The sequence below is a fragment of the Rhamphochromis longiceps genome, linkage group LG1 (assembly GCF_057381845.1).
Source record: "Rhamphochromis longiceps isolate RC_006_pf linkage group LG1, R_longiceps_female_GT1.1, whole genome shotgun sequence".
Lineage (NCBI taxonomy): Eukaryota > Metazoa > Chordata > Actinopteri > Cichliformes > Cichlidae > Rhamphochromis > Rhamphochromis longiceps.
The window spans coordinates 8,379,420-8,395,402 of NC_140557.1; the positions used below are offsets into that span (position 1 = coordinate 8,379,420).

At 39.9% G+C, this 15,983-nt stretch overlaps 1 protein-coding gene across 3 annotated transcripts in view; it reads left to right on the top strand.

Moving 5' to 3' along the window:
• Positions 1–1,003: 1,003 nt before the first annotated feature.
• cskl (c-src tyrosine kinase-like) overlaps positions 1,004–15,983 on the top strand; it is a 53,046-nt gene continuing 38,066 nt past the window's right edge. For 2 of the 3 annotated variants that reach the window (XM_085421677.1, XM_085421644.1), the window contains exon 1: positions 1,004–1,250. The gene's annotated coding sequence lies outside the window, so the exon portion shown is untranslated. The remainder of the gene's footprint in view (positions 1,251–15,983) is intronic. The other variant, XM_085421595.1, reaches the window with a different exon arrangement.

Below are 15,983 nucleotides of genomic sequence, written 5' to 3' on the forward strand. Positions count from 1 at the left end.
TAGAAAAGAGTCAGAAAAGCTATAAAACGTAAAACCTATGAAACTTAAAAGTTATACTTAAATATACAGGGTGGGCCACCCACCATTGTTTTTCTTGTGACATTACCAATAAGTTTGATGTGTCACATGGTCCTCTTCCTATTGAAAAAACAAAAGTCCACCCATCTTGAGGAGTTTGCCCCCTCACATATACTAATGTGCCACAAGCAGGACTTTAATATCACCAACCATTTCCATTTTATTACGGTGCATCCATATAAATGGCCCACCCTGTACTTAACTTTAGTTAAAAGCTGTCCAATGAGCTGAATTAGAGTCTTTGGAGGGCCAATTCTAGCCCCTGGGCATTATGTTTGACACCCCTGCATTAAAGTAGATAGGTATACTGAATAAACATTATTCATGCCTTCGGTCTGAATAACAGTACCTTATGGAATTATAAAAATAAACAAACACATTGGAGCACTGCTATCAAAGGTCACACGTGCTGTAGTCCACTTTATTCTTCGAACATGTTGCACTAAATCACCACGCAGCCCTAACAGTCAGGGGCGCCTCCAGAATAGTTTCATAGGGGTCGCCATATGGGGGCCACTAAAAATAATGCGGTGGCACCACAAAACAGAATTTCCATTTTTATCATGCTGTTGTCAAATATAGGTTACTTGGAAAATATTGCAAAAAAGAGAGAAAGAAAAGAATTTTATGTCTATGAAAACCAAATAAGACTTTGAAATTCTTAATAATCTGTTTTAATTGCAGTCTATTACTAGTAAATGACAGCGTATATCTATCCTGTATCCTGTATTACTGCACCGCGGCTTTATCCCGTTGGAAAGGGCAGCAGGTGGCTATTTAGCGGGTAACCTTCCGCTGTAACAAGTCAGCCATCGGTTGACAATCTCACCTGTTGGCCACACGGCTGTGCTCACAGACCGCTCGCCCGTTGGCCGTGCTATTCCCATTCCCAAGCGCATGCGCTTTGCACTGACGGAGTGGAGACCATTTCCTTCCAGCAGCAGGCCTCACAAAGCTCCATACACACACACACACGCACACGCAAACACATAAGCATACACACATATGCGGTCTCAGCACAGACAACAGCCGTCAAAGCGAAGCAGGGTTTGGAATAGTGTAATCTTAACACCGCAACACCTGGATGCTCCCCAACCGCAGGAATCATTCTAATGGGTGTTCATCGCTGAACTGCAGCAGCATATGGTCGACAGCACAGTGGTATCTTTTGGGTGAGTTGCCCACAGCGCATTGACTGTTTTGTCTTGGGTTTGTTGCTGCTGCCGCTGCAACACAGGGTTTTAGCACAGGGGTGGCTCAGGAGCTACACCACACAGGAGTGTTATTACTGGGCTTTCTGTTACGTTTTAGAGTCAGGTTTTTATCTTACATTCACTAACAGAATGAAAGTGCCGTTTGCTCTAAATAGGTGCTGCTGTGAAGCGCAAACCCGAATGGGAGTGTTAGCTTGAGCTGCTAGTTAACGAGCAACGTAGCGTCACGAGATCCATTATCGGACGCAATTCAGTGTTATGCTAGGCTTGAACTGATTTTACTTACAACTCCTTACTCCCCCACCAATGCAGTCAGTAAGCTTGACAGTACAGCAGAAGACGGATAAATAAAGCATCTGTTAAAATGATCTTTGCCTTGTATGCTTGTGTCACCCAGATTTACGCGCCTGTGCTGAAAATCTCCCGAGTCACTACCTTTTTCTTTCATCTGATTCCATAGTCGGACACCTTGGTCGTGTCTTGGGTACTTGACCATTTCCTTTGACAGTCTTTGTCTGTGGAAACGCTGTGGTGCAATACCGCGTGGAAGCCCAAAAATAAAAACATGGGTCCAGCAAAACAAAACAAAAAGTACAGCATTGTTATACAGGCAGATTTTCCAGGGTTTTTTTGTTTTTGTTTTTTTTACTTGTGGTGGATCTAAAGGTAGAGGTTCAGTTAACGTGTCGTTGAAATTACAACCCTGTGCACAAATACTGCGGTCTGACCTTTTAGTGTTGTTCAGCGTGTTGCTGGGAATTAAGGGCGACAAAAGACTGGTTCTGTCCGATAATGGGTCCAGTAATCTTAGCCTCGTCCGCCTTGCACTAGAACACAGGGATCGAGCTGAGGTCCAGCCCCTTTCCTGAGGAAAATCTAATTCGTATCTCTCATGTTTTAATATAAGCTTGCTAACATCCTTACTCACTTCAGCATTTGTCTTGGTTTTAGGGCAGGACCAATAAAATAACGATAACTGTTAAAAAAAAAAACCAACCAAAAAAACACTTAGTTATGTGATACTCTTTATCCCACGGGGAAATTGTTTTTCACTTGGCATTGCTCCACCGGAAGGTGCAAGGTCAGGTTTAACTAAAATTACATAGGGATGATTTAGTGTCCTGCTCAAGGATACATTCACAGGTTAAAGGACATGAACTGCACTAGCCACAGCTGCAATATTCATATTTCAGTCCTATTGGTAGTTTATAAAATTGGCATTACGACTCGTCTTGTCCCTGCAGCTTTGGCATTGTGTGCAGGTTCCGTGCACAGAACTTAAATATAATTGCCTGTTTGCAATGTTGAAACGTACATACCTTTACAAGCCAAGACTTGAGTACCCAAAAGCATGGTTATAGAGTATTTGTACTTTACATAATATTACTGTGTAGTTTAGGAGAAGACTGTCTAACTCTAATGGTTTGTAGTACACCTAATCAGTTCTGATCTTACTCCAGGGTTGTTTTCAGGGAACAAATCTTATGATTAGTGTATTATCTCTGTGCCAGTTCTTGTTATCTAATACATTAGCATGTTGTAGTAGCTTGAAATCTCAAATATCATCAGTCCAGATCTTGTTGCCTATTTTAATAACTGATTGCCTCAGCAGGTTTGACCAGCGATTGGCTTTTTGCATTATAATCTGGATGAAAGCAAAACAGCTGTTTGATGGGAGAGATAGTTGCCTTGCTCTTTTTGGATTGTAATATAAAATAGACACCTGTTTTTGCCTCTAAATTTTGCACAATGGTTTAAGAGTTTACCCCAAAACTGGAATTAAAGCCAAAAACTAACAATAACTTGAAAGAGTAGATTTTTCTTCCTTTGTTGTCAGAAAGTTATTTTTTTTCCCCACCTGTCTTGACTCGTGCTAGTTATCATGAGCACATAGTGCTGATGAAAGCAGGATGAAGCTTCTGGTTTTCTATTAAATAAATTCTTTTACAAAGCATGAAGTGGGGGTGCACAGGCTTGGCATTCGTTATCCCCAGAGGAATCTGGTGAGCCAGACTGCAGCATGTTAGGAATCCATATGCTGTGTCTGTCAGGGCTAACCTGCTGCCCATAAGCTTGAATGTCCAGCATAGTGCACTGAGGGTCCCTGGAAGTACATTTTCTTGTTTTCATCTGAAAACTCTTTACCTTAAATGTTAGAAAATGCCATATTTTGGAAAAAGCTGAGATTGTGCTTTAGGGCTGCCACAAACGATTATTTTGATAGTCGACTAGTCACCGATTATTTTTGCGATTAGTCGACTAATCAGATCCATTGGACGTAAAACGTACAGCTTATTGCACCAGCAGCATCTGCTCTTATATAACTAGCATTAGCTTACAGCTTTAAGTGTTTAAGGTCTGTGCTAACTAAAAATAAAGAAAAGATGATAGTTTATTAAATTTTAATGAAATTTGCAGATTGTTTCGGTGAAGTTTAATAAACTCCTTGCTATCTAAAATATAACAGGACACCGGAGTAAATTCTGGAGCATCTCACACTTCTGATAATCAGCTGTCTGCTTGACGTTTATTCAGCTGTGTAAAAACTATAACTTTAATCTCAGCCAAACCGATTTACTCAGGAACAAATAAAATACTAAAAAAGCCAAACAATAACATTTTTAAGTTATCTAAGTGACTCATATATCATGTTTAACCTGAGTAGCGAAAGACGGCGGTGGGTTTGAAAACGATTTGCCGGGAGTCCGGTGTTCTCACAGCTCTAGTGACCTTGCCCCCGGCTAGCTATCGAGCTAGTGGGTAACAGACGTCTCCGAAAACGTCGGAGCGCTTTTGAAAATATGCGGTGTCTTGATAAACTGAGCAGATATTTGAGGTTTACACAGCTACATTCTCGCCTAAAAATATGTTAAACGTGTATTTTGTGACCCAGAAAGAATAATAAGAGTAACATTAAAACTAACTAGCTGCCGCCATTGTTGGAAACTGAGCAGGGCCGCGCTATGAATTCTGGGACACAGCTTCTTCTTCGGGGTTTAACGGCAGCTGGCATCGTTGTACATGCAGTGCTGCCATCTTCTGTTTCAGTCCGTTATTACACTCTTAAATCCTGCTACTCATTCCTGCGTCTTTTGGGATCTTACAAAGCTTCAAACGACGCGTCGACTATTAAATCAGTCGTCGACGATTTTGATAGTCGACGTAATCGTGACTAGTCGACTAATCGTGGCAGCCCTATTGTGCTTTGAGATGAGAGGTCACACAGCTCTTTATTTGAAAAATCAGACTTGTGTAGTATGGTGGCCCACACCTTACAGACGGAAACCTTTGACCACACTTAGTTCTGTCCATTCCTATTGTCTCTTTGTCAATAGCTTCATCCCCGTCACCCTGAATGACTGATGGGTAGATCAGAGTAGTCCTGATTGAGGTGCAGCTTGACAAGCAGTAAAGGTGACAATACAAGCCTACTGGCCTGGATACATGTCAGCTTTCTTCTATTTAGCAATGGGTTACGAGAAGGAAAGGGGGGGGGGGGGACTATGTCTGCTCGATCCCTAAATCTGCAAGAAGCTGAGCTGTGTTACTGTCTCATATTAAGCTTTGTGCCTGGCTTATGTGCTCAGCAGGGAAGTAATGGCTTCTCTGTCTTTACACTGACCATCTCATTGCACATTTGAAGCTTGTCCAAGGCCCTGCTGACCTCAACACAATGACATCGTTTAGTTGCCCCCACCCCCCCACAGGACTCTTCTCTTCAGCGCATGCTGTCTCTTTAATCGCCAACTCCAACAGCAGAGGAGGGATTTATTGTGGTGACTTTGGTGCAGAGCTCAACAGTATACTGACAAAGAGTGAAACATATAATGGTTACTGTGATAAAATTCCCACTGGTTAGTATTACTGTTTCACAGTAAGTCTGTTGCTGATTACCGCCCATAGAAAACTTTCTGTAAATACTGTCAATCAAGGTTAGCAAAAGTAGAGCAGAGCAGGCAGGATGTGTTTACTTAAAAGGCTTAAGGTAGTGACAGTGCTTCAGAGACTTTTATACTTTAAACACATTTTATAGTACTGCGTTGAATCCGTGTTGTAGTGGGAAATGTTGTTGTTAGTATTTAAAATTGTGTGCCTTGAATTCTCTGCTATCAGACTGACACGATTGAACAAGAGTTACTTTTAGGGAAACAGAGGAAAGAGCAAAGAATTTCAGGATCGGTTTTGTTTTTTTCTGGGTTGTGGTCATAGTTAGATTTTTAAGAGATAGCGGGAACCTTGAAAGACGATGGAGACACTGTGAAATTGCTTGTTATCACTTTATAGGGAACGCAAGGTAAGTACCCTTTTATTTTAATGTGACTTTTATCTTGGTGGGTTTTTGTCTGGAGACTATATTTGTTCATTTCCCATGATACCGTGCTATGTAGTAACCCAGCCAACATATTTTATTAAAGTCCAGAAGCTGACAGCTTTGTTGTTGTGTTCTGTAGACAAGAGTAAACAAATAAAACAGTATAAGTATAACTGCTTTCACACTGGATATTATTTGCAGTTGTTCTTTCGCCTCTGTCACCCAAAAGGAGAGAGTGTCCTTCACGCACATTCTACTTGAAATACTCTGATTTATAAGAGGGAGCTGCCTTGGTAGATGTTTAGGGAACAGGATGTAGCTTGGCGAAACTGTCTTGGTATGTGTATCAGTAGATTTTAGCATTTTCATCACTTTTTAGAAGCACTTGGTTAATACTAATAATTCTGATATGAAATGTTTGTACTGTTGTGTCTCTAATACTGACATCCATGAGCAACAGGATTTCACACATAGTGCAAGGCACAGTAGGCTCTCATGTCACTCTGCATGGATGAATTCATCAATTATTTCATGGCTGTGTTCATTTTAGCATCGTGGTGTCGTGTGTTAGTAGCTCAGTGTGATGTATTGTGTCTGCTGCTTTTATTGTGTATACCTCCTGAGTAATGCACTTTTATGTTAGACCTTGCAAGATGCAAAGTGGCAAGACGTGGTACACGTGATTAGAAAGAATGATAGAAACGGAAATTGGCAGCACAAGTTTAACTGCATATGTCTGTCAAAAAAACAAACAAAACCCAAGCCATATTGGTGGTTTCCAAAAGGAATGTGCATATGTGTGCGTACATTGTTCAAGTGTGCGAGTGAATGAGTTAGTTATTTTATAAGCCTTTAAAGGAGGATGTCGTGGCTGCAATGAAGAGAAGTGAGCATATCAGCATTCTGAAGTTTGCCCTGGACTTTGAAGGAGAGTTTTTGTGCTGCTGAAAACAAGATGTTATGATGGTGTAAATGTTAATTAATAATAACCTAACAACTCTCAGGTCAGAAGATCAAAGTTTTACTGGCCCATGTACATTTTTATTGGCTTGTGAAAAAAAAAAAACCATTTATTTTTATATTTTTAAATATTAATGCACTTTAATTAATATGATATTTTATATTATTTCACTTTTAATCTGAAAATGTTGCGAAAGCCTTGAAATAAATGTGGTCTAGTACACCACATGCTCCCCTTTAGATTCACCCCCGTTTTCTGCAGGTGTCACTTCCATGTAAAATAGGTCGGCTGCTCTCAGCCTTCACCATGCTATATAATTTAAACATGGGGTATCAGACTAAGTTAACAGTTCATCTGCAGATGTTAATTACAACTTCTGGAGGATTACTGATTTTTCTAAAACAAACTGCAGTGGATGTTTGATGAAGGTCTCCTGCTAATTTTTCTAGTTAAACAAAGCATTAAAGCAAAGAATTTGTGTTGAATTTTTTTATAATCGATTTATTTGATGAGTCATTATCCAACTCATTACTGTAGTTTACAGGTTCAGGTTACAGTGCAAAACCTGAAAACATAAAATTTACCATCTTATTAAAGGACTGATCACAACCTTTTAACTTTTCATCACACTGTCTTTGAATGAGCACAAAGCCAGTCTTACAAAATACTGAAACCAGAGCACAAAAACTATAAAATTGATGTGACCAAGCAGATAAACATTGGTCTCCTTATGTGAATCGTCATCTTATTTGCAGATAGACCAGCAACTGACAGAAAGGCTAATATCAGTCGACATTGCTCTGCAACATCGAGATCAGTTTCCTGGGTCCAGTTATATTAATAGCCGACTAAGTAACAATTCATTCAATTTAGTAACTGTAACTGATAAGCAGCACAGGCCTTTTTTTTTCATGTGTTTCTACTAATGGCAGGCTGGCAGGTTGCTGTTTTGGCAGTCTTCAACATTTTGTAGCTTCTTCTCCAATGATTTATTTGTAAATCACACATTCAAATATATTCTAGCCCAGGTGTCTTGGACTGAGCTGGAGGGCTGGTCTCACCTGCAGGAGCTGTAGAACTAACTCTTGTGCCACCACACTGAGTTCTGCGAGGATGCAGAGCAAAACAAGGACATGCTGCAGGCCATTAAGTTAGAGCTGGAGCAGTTTGATAACTTGCTGAAGACGTAGCTATTTATATTTTTTTGTATATTGTTTTATATTAATCTCTCTGTATGGATGTTTAGCACAGTTTCACACTCATGATTTGTTCGCCCTTCTTTTTCACACTACTGCATCTTCTCTGACCTCCGTCCCCCATCCCCCGTGCTGTAATAGAGGCAAAACCTCTACATCCACTTCTTCCTACTGATCATGCATCCCAGTAGAATAGTGTAATTGTGGCAGCCGTCTTGCATGCAAACTCAGCTTGGCTTTTCCATCTGGGCAGCGGCTGGACAGCTCCTTGACGACCGGGGGCCTTCTACCGCCACGCCTGCTGGCTAGCTGCACAATGCAGGCAATGAGGAGAGCTGTAGGCCTGACACATGCCTTAGTCTTTCACTACGCCCACGGGCTCCGGAGATTTCCTACTGGGAACTGTTTAACAAAAGGATAATGATATAATCCGACATTTTAGCTTTTTCCTGTTTGCCTGTTCACATGCTGCTACTGAACGTCTGAAGATACTACCAACAACCAAGAAAACGGTTTTATTTCTATTAATTTTGTCATTTTCTGTACTTTCAGTGTGTGATGAGTCACAGCTGTCCATAAATATTTTTTCTGGTTTCATATGTAAGCTTCCTGTTTGTGTGGCTGCTTTATATTTTTAAGAGGTATTGTCATCAGAAAAGAAGCCTGATAACAACCCCATGAGATCTTTTCAACCATTTTTAACATGATCATCCTTCAATACACCACCTTACCTGTCTACCAAGAGTTACCTCATGGTGAAAAGCAGCAGACACAGTGACTGGTTATTTAAATGAAAGATCAACTTGATGACATCAATTTGTTTTGGATTTTGCAAGAGCTGATTTAAATTAATGAGGAAAAGGATATGTGTTCGCTATGGGAAACAGTTGGACACTTCCTCTTTCAGTGGAATCATGCAGAAGAGCACAAGACCAAATGATTCGCTGCTGGTGTAAAGCCCATTTCATTGAATTGGATACTAATTTGCAACGGCGTCAGTACCAAAAGGATGATCTCTGCCTTCTGTAGTTCAGGCACCACTTCAGACAGGCAGGCACACAGCCCCTGCACTCACTAGTAGACGACATTCACAGCAGTGAACAGCACTTTAGGACAAATTTGGAGAAGGCCGTTAAACCTCCCATTGAAGTATTAAATGGTACACCACACATGGTAACGTTAGCTGTTTAGCTATTAGCATCACCCGATAGCGACTTTAGCTGTCTTATGTTATTAAGGTAGTGACTAATGGTAAATGGCCTGTATTTATATAGCGCTTTACTAGTCCCTAAGGACCCCAAAGCGCTTTACATATCCAGTCATCCACCCATTCACACACACATTCACACACACACATTCACACACTGGTGATGGCAAGCTACATTGTAGCCACAGCCACCCTGGGGCGCACTGACAGAGGCGAGGCTGCCGGACACTGGCGCCACCGGGCCCTCTGACCACCACCAGTAGGCAACGGGTGAAGTGTCTTGCCCAAGGACACAACGACCGAGACTGTCCAAGCCGGGGCTCGAACCGGCAACCTTCCGATTACAAGGCGAACTCCCAACTCTTGAGCCACGATCGCCCCTGTTGGCTAAAGCACAACAGCACTTAAGAACTTAAAATGTGTATATATATTAATATATATACATTTGTTTATATCTGTATAGGTCTTACATGCATGTTAATGTATTTTTTAAACCACTGCAACAGACTTTTTAACATGCGCTACATGACTAAAACATTGTTTAATCATGTTATATCAGTGGCTCCATTTGTTATAGATTAGCAACTCTATCCTTTATATTTTGACTTTCCCGATTGCTTATCCAGTAGGGCTGCCACGATTAGTCGACTAGTCACGATTACGTCGACTATCAAAATCGTCGACGACTGATTTAATAGTCGACGCGTCATTTGAAGCTTTGTAAGATCCCAAAAGCAGGAATAAGTAGCAGGATTTAAGAGTGTAATAACGGACTGAAACAGAAGATGGCAGCACTGCATGTACAAGGATGCCAGCTGCCGTTAAACCCAGAAGAAGAAGAAACTGTGTCCCAGAATTCATAGCGCGGCCCAGCGCAGTTGTCAACAATGGCGGCAGCTAGTTAGTTTTAATGTTACTCTTATTATTCTTTCTGGGTCACAAAATACACGTTTAACATATTTTCAGGCGAGAATGTAGCTGTGTAAACCTCAAATATCTGCTCAGTTTATCAAGACACCACATATTTTCAAAAGCGCTCCGACGTTTTCGGAGGCGTCTGTTACCCACTAGCTCGATAGCTAGCCGGGGGCCATGAGAGCACCGGACTCCCGGCAGATCGTTTTCAAACCCACCGCCCTACTCAGGTTAAACATATACAAGTCACTTAGATAACTTAAAAATGTTATTGTTTGGCTTTTTTCAGTATTTTATTTGTTCCTGAGTAAATCGGCTGAGTTTATTAAACTCCACCGAAACAATCTGCACATTTAATTAGAATTCAATTAACTATCATCTTGTCTTTATTTTTAGTTAGCACAGACCTTAAACACTTAAAGCTGTAAGCTAATGATAGTTATATAAGAGCAGATGCTGCTGGTGCAATAAGCTGTACTTTTACGTTCAATGGATGATGATCTGATTAGTCGACTAATCGCAAAAATAATCGGTGACTAGTCGACTATCAAAATAATCGTTTGTGGCAGCCCTATTATCCAGTTTAGGTTCCTTTTGCCAAGAAAATGAAGAAATTATATGAAAATATCTGAGTCTTGCCACCTGATTATTGCACAAAGATCATTGAGATTTTGACATATTCAGAACAGCTGTCCCATGTAATATGTCCAGTCAAAGGTTTAGGTCAGTTAAAGGATTTTTGTTGCGATACAGTGTATTTATTTGACAGGATTTTTTCAGTAGAGTTCCTTTTCTGTCTGGTTGTTTTCATCTATAAATCAACTAGTTGAATGGACCACGTTACACGATACAAGGAAAAACTGACAGTTTTGTCTACACGAAGTTTATTAGCCAATTGCTAGGACATCCCATTCTGTCAGAACAGCTTCAGTGCACTTTTTCCAAGTCTCTGGAACGCTATTCTTCCAAAAGATTTTACCTTATTTGATAATGGCGGAGTTTAACACAACCTAAAGGTGTTCAGTTGGGTTGAAATGTAGTGGCTGCAAGGCGCATAGCATGTGATTCACATCATTTTCATATTCATCAAACCACTCATTCACCCTTGGTGTGCACATCCTGGAAAAGACCACTTCCACCAGGATGGAAAGTTTAATCACAGGACAATGTGATGACTCAGAACTACTGTGTATTAATTTGTAAAAAATTCATAAAATGCTTCCCACGGGATGAGGGGGCACCAAATCTCCTCATCATATGATTCGTGGTTTAAGGCTTCTTTAGTTTGTCACCTCTCTGCTGTGTATATACCCTGTGTGTTCGGATGCTTGGTCCTTTGGTTAAATCTCATTTGCCTGTTCAGTCTGACTTTCTACATATAACACCTGCGTCCTGGTTCACTGAAGCGCCTCATATTTGGGCCAGTGGGGGGAAATACGGAGGAAGTAGTGCAGTCACTATGAAGTTGGTGTATTCCTTTGCTTCAGTTATGGCGACATTAAACCCAGTTGGAATTATTTTGACTGTTCTAAAAAGAATACAAGATGATTCACTGATGATAATGGCAATGAATCCTGTCTTAGCAGGGAGGCTTCAGCAGTTCCTCTTTTTATCTGCCCTCTTCAACCCCCCAATGCGTTCAAGTCATCGGATACACTTCAAAGATACAGTAAACGCTTGTGCTTTAATGATGTCACACAAAGTGCTCAGATGTAAAGTGACCTGAATTAGCTCCTCTTTAATACAAGGAAGATTTTACTTGATCTATTTTGTGTGCAGTTTCCCTCAGGCTATCTTTTTAATAAAGCAACATTTTTATTCTTTCTTTTTTTGTCTTAGAAGAGATTACACTAAAAGTGCAGATGGTTATCGTTAACTGTGGCCTACATCTGAGCATGTTTCTGATACAACAGCTAATAATCTCAAGAAAATAATATTCTGAGCAGTAGGTGGCAGCTGAATAGATGTATATGTAAGTGGGTTTATAATTACAGATTAGAGATGGACTGATTAAAGGCCGCCTATTGTGTTTCATAAATTAAAATCCTACCTCACAAAAATAGCTTAATAGTATAGCCCACGTGTTTTAGTCAGCACTTGAAATATTGAAAATAGAGAGAAATAGTATATTTTTGTTGCACTTAATACTCTGAATAATGGTGGCGGGTAAAATAAATAATTATTTGGTCTTTAAGGAAGTTTACGTTACATTCTGTATCTGTTGCTGAGGATCGTTTATTTAGGGTACGTACACAATGGGAATCTTACATGTTCATTAGATTCAGCATTGTGTGGCTTGGATCTTGTTATAAATCAAGTCCACCATCATGGTCATTTTAAGTTTCAGGCTGAAAACAAGGCTTTTCTTTTGCAAGTTTCAATTCCCAGGCTAGTCCTGTTACACATGGTCCAATGGAACCTCAATGTTAAACGTGTATTTTTAGAAATACACTGAAGGCTGATCTAGTAGTATGCATGTTAGCAGGTGTTATTGGTTGCATAGTTTGCACTGTATAACTAGTTTCTACTCGGAACTCGGCTCTTTCCCTTTTTCTTGCATATTCTTACTAAGCTGTATGATTGATTGTCTGACACCCTGGCCCAATAAAACAGTTCCATAATAATCTATTCAAAACACCTCCAGATTATTCTTTTCTCTTATATTATAAATAAGCATTTCAATATGAAAACAATATTTAATAAACCATTTATCTACAAAACAAGTGAACAACCTGGGATGTCTTGAGAAAAGTGTATGCTTTTTAAACTGTATGTCTTCAGTTTTCCATATTCTGTCAGTCTACGGGCATCACAAAGACATTTGTTGCATCACCATCTCAATTCAGTGCACTACAACAGAACAACAAAAGAAAGAAGGCTCTAAAACTGACAATTCAGACTCCAGGCTTGGATGAAATGAACAGTTTTTAACAAAATTGGTATTTGCAACAGAATTGTATTCTACGTACCAGTACATGCAAATTAAAAATGAATAAATAAGTCTAAATTTAAAAAAGTGACGCAGGTACAATGCACTAAACAAATAAAAAAGTGACTGACTGAATATGTTAACCAGTTAAGAGCTTATCCAAATGAACCTAATTTTCATAAAATTGCGCATCTCACACTCACACAAAGGCTCATAGTCCACTCTGAGTTGTGTACATACATTTTATCACTCATTTACAGATCATCTGCTGTGACTCCTGATGTCGACAACTTTATGGGGTCAGTGTCTAAGGAAAATAAACCCATCCTTCTCAAGTTTCTGTAAAGGCAGAGTCTCCTGGGAATATAAGAATTCAGGGTCATTTCATATCCAGACACTTCTCCCAAAGTATTTATTTGGTCTTTTTGAGTTTTAATCTCGTTGTCTCAAGTAATTTAGACTTTTAGATCATTTTCTGTGGTTCTTGTCCAATGTTCTTCCTGTTTTTATGTCTCAGTAGGGCAAGCAGAAGATTTTTTGTTACTGGCACAGGAGGTTCCTTCACGCTCATTGTGAAGTTATGATACTAATAAATACTGTTTCCATTTTTTATACCATAGTTATGCATGGATATATCATGATTCCTGAGAAATAATTTTAACCAGTGCTTTTTAAACTGGGGTTAATTTCCTCAAACATAGAATACATTTGTTGATTTAGAAATAGAGGAAGACTGTATTATGTGTTTGTTGAGTAAGGTAGTAGATTCATTGTCTTAACTGTATGCGGAACAATCTACCTTATGTGTGTAGGCACTCCCCAACGGCCCATTGTGAAAAAGTGGAAAAGTCCTGTATTTGTATTGTGTTATAGCTAAGCATTCAGCGTTGGTGCATTTTAATAGCTTGTATTATGGTGAGTTTTAACTGTGAAAATAATTCTCTTATTAGTACTTTTCGCTCGTGCAGATGTGAACACAGTAATCGCACTTTGGTAGGGACCAGAACAATCGCACTGAGACCCTTTGGAGGAGGAGTCTCGGTATGGTCCCAAATGAGCTCCAGAGTGCTTTCTTTATTGTGCGAACCAATAACCAGGTGTACATTACAAGTTTGAGGTAAGGAATAAAAAGCCCATAGCCACATAAACTTTGAATTCTCAATGCGGGAAGATACAATAAATGTGCAAAGGTCTGTACAGACTAGCAACTATCTGTGAAATGAATGTAAATACTCAATATTTTCCAATAGTCATCCAGTACAGCACCTTCTTCCTGTATTTACTCTGTTACTCCCACCCAGAACAGACTTAAAACTCTCACTTGGGTTGTAGTGACGCGTTCCCTTGGATTTTTCTTTGTGTGAAAATAAACTAAACCATGAGTAAAAGCTACAAGTTTACAAATTCATCAACTGATCCGGACCAGAGTAAGCGAACTCTAGGTGTGAAAATGGCCTAAGACTGGCTCAATTTGTTAATCACGTATGTACTTGTTAATCACAAATGGAGGAAGCCCTAACTTTATGAACTCTGCAGGTCAACTTGCAAATCTCAGCAGAGTAAACCGTGTCTGTTTGTTTTTTGTATAACATATTTTTTGTAATTTTCTAATTCTGTATGTTATTTTACTGACCAAGGTATAAAACTGTATTTAAGGTCATACAGTGCATCAAACTTCACTTTAAGGCTGTGTGCCTGTCCCTGGACTGTGAGAGTGAATGGGGTTATCGGTGCATGAAGTCTGTCAAGCTTTCATAAATTTGCAGAAGAAATCCCCAAGTCCTACTCTCTGCAGGGAAGATTTGGAGCTGCTGTCTGTGCAAACATTGGCTCTGCATTAGCAGAAAGTCTCCTAATACCTCATGCCTGCCTCGCTGTCTACCTGGGTTTTCTCACCTACACCATTACTGTCACCTTAACACCCAGTGTCCAGTGGTAAAAACAAGATCTGGATGTGCTGCCTAAATGCATTTTTCCAGTTTACACATTCTCGTAGAACCACATGCACTAAAACGTTCACACAGCTGTATATTCTGAGCGAATGTGCTAACTGCGGGTTTCTCATTCTGTTTTTTGTTTCTGCTAGTCTTGTGTTGTTTTCCAGCCCAACAATAGACTGTTTGGCAGGTTGTGTTGCCTGGTATCTGTGTGGGGAAGCAGAGATGTTTTCTGCTTTGATTTAACAGAGGCACAGTGTGTAGGAGAGTGTCTTTTCAGTTAGGCTCTTTTTGCAGCAGATGCAAAGCAGGTGAGTAAGAGGAGTTTTTGGTGTGTGTGCGCTTGCATTTTAACGTCCTAGGCATGCTTAGTATGATTTTAAAAGGACTTAAAGTAGGACATTGTTTATATGGTGAAATGTGAATATTTTCATTTCTGTCGTGCACACAGCCATTCTTTGGACCGTCCCTCATTTTCAGTGTTGAGCGTTTAACATACAGTCACAGCAGCATTGCACATTTATATCTGTCAGTTCTCCTTTAAGCTAATTGGGCTACATCATTTAACCAAGCCTATGAAAAGAAACCAATGACCTAGTTAATAGTATCTCTTGGGGTGTACTATTATGGCTGAAACAGTAGTAATAACCAGTTCGGTTATGCTTGCGAGATATTTTAAGTGTAGTTTATCCCTGTCAAAGCAAAAGGATAGCTACGTGTCGTCATTATTTTGATGTGTTGATTTTAGAAATTCCTGTTATAGTTTTGTTTTAGTAATTCTACAGTTGTTTATTATTAAATCTGACATGCTTTGATAGTTACATGGAAGTAACAGTAATGATTACCCCAAGTAAACAAAAACAAAGAAACATCACTTTCTCTCTGTCACAGCAGTTTTCTAAAGAAAAACCTGCTTCAGAGAGAACACTAATTTCACTCGTTGTCAGTGTGGTGAATATGCATGTGCACACACACACTGTGTGCGCAAGTCTAAACAGGCAAATGTGTCCGTACCCCATAGTGTGCGCTAATGCAAGTCTGTGGTTGTGAATTAATAATTCAGAGTACTGGCATAGCAGGGTGGAGCCTTTATTATTCATGGTTGGCGATGGAACCAACAGATGACTGCATTAAGGATGAGCAGATAGAGTCCTCTGCCAAGAAACCACACTTCCATGCCTCTAGCCGCTGTCATTTACACCTACCAGTCCTCTACGCTCGTCTGACTCCTCCT